This window comes from Trachymyrmex septentrionalis, unplaced genomic scaffold, assembly GCF_001594115.1.
Source record: "Trachymyrmex septentrionalis isolate Tsep2-gDNA-1 unplaced genomic scaffold, Tsep1.0 scaffold22, whole genome shotgun sequence".
Lineage (NCBI taxonomy): Eukaryota > Metazoa > Arthropoda > Insecta > Hymenoptera > Formicidae > Trachymyrmex > Trachymyrmex septentrionalis.
The window spans coordinates 3814555-3818749 of record NW_017305375.1 but is presented as its reverse complement, the minus strand read 5'-3'; the positions used below and the strand labels follow the sequence as shown (position 1 = coordinate 3818749).

The window sequence follows — 4195 nt, the reverse complement described above, 5'->3', positions numbered from 1 at the left end:
ACTATATATAGATACAACTATAAAAATAAAATTTTTTTAGAATGTTTTGAACACTTCATTTTGAAAGTTTAAAGAAATTTTCAAAATATTTTAAACGTCAAAATAAAGAAACGAGAGAGTACATTTAGTTGAATAGATCGTAAGAGAGCAGAGTTAATACATATTTACTATTTAAATAGCTAGATTCAGAAGATATGACGCGGTCGTACGTGAATATGAAATCGTAGAGTCTTGTGAGCATAAATCATTTACAGCAGACGTCTACATATTGCCAAAGCAAATGTCATAATGTTACCTAATGTCTCGTCTAACGTTATCAGTTATTCGATATTACAGCAATAATTTATTTTATTTTCAAGACGCAGTGTCGAAATTTGCAGTTGGTTAATCAAATTTTTAAAGATAAATATTTGTGTTGAAACAAATTTCTTGCATTAAAAGTTTACATACTTTTGCGTTATATTTTTGTCATATATTTAATTGCTATATAATTTTACATGTTTTATAGAGTTTTTAATTGAACAAATTTTTTAAGAACTTGTTATATACCTATATATTTTTTTAAAGAATTTTATATATACCTATATATTTTATACATATTTAATATATAAAAATAACACCTGCTTTATGCAAGCAATTTAATATTTTGTATTGACATATTTTTAGTTTTAAATCCTGTTGGTAATTAACTAAAGTAAAATAAAATAATTTAATAATAGTATGTTTTAAAAACGACGATAAAGTATATTCAATTCTTTACAAATTTAGAAATCAACTTATCCTTATTAAAGAAACAGCAGTAGTTGAGAATTCTCAGGAAATATTGTTTTATCTTGATACAGTCAATAGAATGCAAGTATTTTGAAGAGAAGATATTCTATAAGGTAACCGAGGAAGAAGTTTATAGGTTTTTCGTTCATAGTTTCCTCAATTTCTTGTAGCTTTTGTTGCATTTATTTGCAATTGTTGGTCGATTTGTCGAGTTTCTAGCTAGTACGATATCGTACTATTCTCTACCGTTTCATTTCCGAATCAATCCATTTCCGCGTATTTATGTTTTCTTTCTTGTCTATTATTTGTTGAATATTTTTTCATTTCAATTTTTTTCGAAATTATATTTGTTTCTCTACTGCTTCACTACTCAATTTCAGCAATAACTTATTGCACCATACGTACTTATTCATTTAATTATAATATTTACATTGCATACCATTGTGTGTTTTTATTAACATATAAGGAGAATTGTTAATGTAATATATATCGATTTTCTTATTTGCTAAAGTTGGAGTGACCTTTTATTTGCGTTTATCCTTAGTTGACATTAGTAAGGAGTAAAACGAAGGCATACAAAGTAAAACGACAAAATAACAGACTTTTATACGGATGTGTGAGTAAGCACTGCCATTGTGCGAAATTATGTGTAAATAATAATTTGAAAGCAAAAATTTGTTCAAAAAATTTCGTGCAAAAATGCCAAATTATTATTGACGGGAAAAGTGCAGAGCGCATTTACGCTAAAAACGTAAAAAAAGTGTATAGGGTGCTAGCAGTCTTTTATGGAGAAGTGTACATGGCACAGTGTATATACAATCTAAAGTATTCGAGATTTTGCGCATTTTCTTTTATAGATTATTTGGATTAACTTGAACTTAATTATCGTTGGATAAAAATGTCAAAGTAATAATTTTTAGATTATATACATAGATGATCGAAATTTTCATATTTTTGCTTCTGAAGTTATAGAGTTGAGACGTTTAAATATAAAAAACATAATTTTATTCTTTTTTTTTATTTGAAATAAATCTTGTGTAGAATAATGATTTATTTGTTTATAGATATTTATTGATATTTAAAATTAAATGGTAAAAAATTGTAAGAATTGATTTAATTGTAATTATAAAATTTTAGTGAAAAATATTAAAAATATTAAAAATTAATTAATTTGTGATAAGAATAGTAAAAGAACTTAGTTTAAATCTGAAACATGTTGATATATTCTCATAATATTATACAAAAAACTCGCGCAGTCTTCTCATAAGTATTTCGTCATTCATTGCACAAAACGTTTTCTATTTATTTATAGATATACCATATATAATCAAAAGGAAATGTTTTCTCAAGATATGCTTCAGTAGAAAGAAATAATAATGTAAAACTGAAGTATATTTTGGCTTTATCATAAAAATATAAAAAATATATCGAAACATTTTTCGACAACGATTGAAATATTGTAATTTTCCAAGAGAATTACTTCAGTACAATAATTTACTTACTAAAATATTTACTGAAATATGACAGAGAGGCAAAATGTTATAATATAAAAGTATAAGAGTAGAAAAAATTACGGTATATATAATGCCGATATAAATGAAATATATTTTTGAAAATTGAATGTATACGATTATTTTTTTCCGAAGAACTGATATTTTATTCTGATTGTGAGTTCTATTAGAGATATTTAGAAAGGTTCTATCAGAGAGCCATCACTTCGGCCGTAAACAACAGTTTAGGATCTCACCAACTATCGATTTTTTTTATACGGAGTGCACCGTGTACATATGTGTCCGTCACTGTCGATTTTATCGTAGTATACCCTTTTCTCTAGTTTCAGGACGATTGTACACGCAATGCACAGACATATTACCGGGAATCTAATTTATGTAGCGTGACGTGAATTTAAAGTCGCTTATCGTGTTGTACTACTTTGAGATTGATCACGCCAATATAACTGAATTTGCTAAAGTAATTACGAATATAAAACATTCTAAATATGTAATTTTCAGTTTATTAATATATGTGTGTGTGTGTGTGTGTGTGTGTGTGTATAAACAATTAAATTATTTTATATTAATTAATAGTACAATGCGTGTATTTTAATTTTTTAAAGCAAGGAGATATAATTGCATTTAAATATCCATCCCGAGGTCTTAATGATAGACTAAAATCTTCATTTTATTTTTACCAAAAATACAACGATAATCTGTATGCAGTTTTATAGCTACGAAATCTCTTTAGAAGAAAATTGAATATACCTACACGTAAAAGCATGTTCATTCGTATAACCACCGTTTATACACGAAAAAGTTTGGCGCGATCTCATTAGCGGTTTAACTCTTTTGTGCCAGTCGTTGTCTACTTCGCTTGGATGTTTCCTTTATAAAATCATCGTTACGTGTGAGACTATGATGGAAAGAACACTGAGAGAAAAGAGAATTAAATACGATATTGTTTGAAGTAATCGCGTCTGAAAATCGATATGTACGAGTATGTATATTTTTTGCTTGTTGCAATGATGATGTAAATTGTAAATTAAGCCTTACAGTGGCTTGTTGTGATATCGCTGTTGTGATAAATCACGCTTAATAGAATTTTGTTAAAAGAATTCAATTTTTAATGAAAATTGTCTAAAAATATTTTAAATCTATAATCTTTGCTATCTAGAAAAGAAATGTTATGATATTAAATCAATGTTAAAGAAGTAAAAAATAGAGTTTAAAAAAATTTTTAAACGTTTTTGATCAGATTGTAAGATTATATGCAGATTTAATTATATTTTATTATATTTAATTAAAACCACTGAGTACAGTAAATTATTTTTCCCCTTATCTTGCATATCTTATTTTGGGTAATATCTCCAAGAAAAAATTTCTGCGTGATATACCTTGATTGCCTCCCTAAAATTGCAATTCTACCAGCTAGACATAAATGTAGCAGCAGCTTGAGACTTGTCCGTAGAAAATTCGTTTTACGCTAATGTCCTTGTGAGTCAATTCTTCTGAAGACACCTGTGTACCTATTCGATATCAATGTCAACGTGCTTAAGCTACGCAGATGACATACGATACACATATATATATAAATAATATATTTTAAATATACATATATATATATAATTTATTAATGTAATTCACGGATAATCAGATTGGTAGAGATAAAAATTTCGGCAAATTTACGTTTGCAAATTTGCATCAGGTTATCGCGCTTATATCATATGTTTTATTTGAATATTTTTTCGTATTTGATGTAACTTTGATAACTTCTCTTAAATATACACATACACATATGACACATATTAAACAGTGACATATATGTAGATGTGTATAAAAATCAACTAAAAAATTACGCATTTTTATAAAAATGTAAATTATTAAAAATATTATAACATTTATTTACTGTTCTCTTTCTCTCTTTCTCT

At 26.6% G+C, this 4195-nt stretch overlaps 1 protein-coding gene across 2 annotated transcripts in view; it reads left to right on the top strand.

The window, feature by feature from the left end:
- Positions 1 to 4195, top strand: part of LOC108748416 (tachykinins) — a 62590-nt gene that overhangs the window by 33225 nt on the left and 25170 nt on the right. The window lies entirely within an intron of this gene.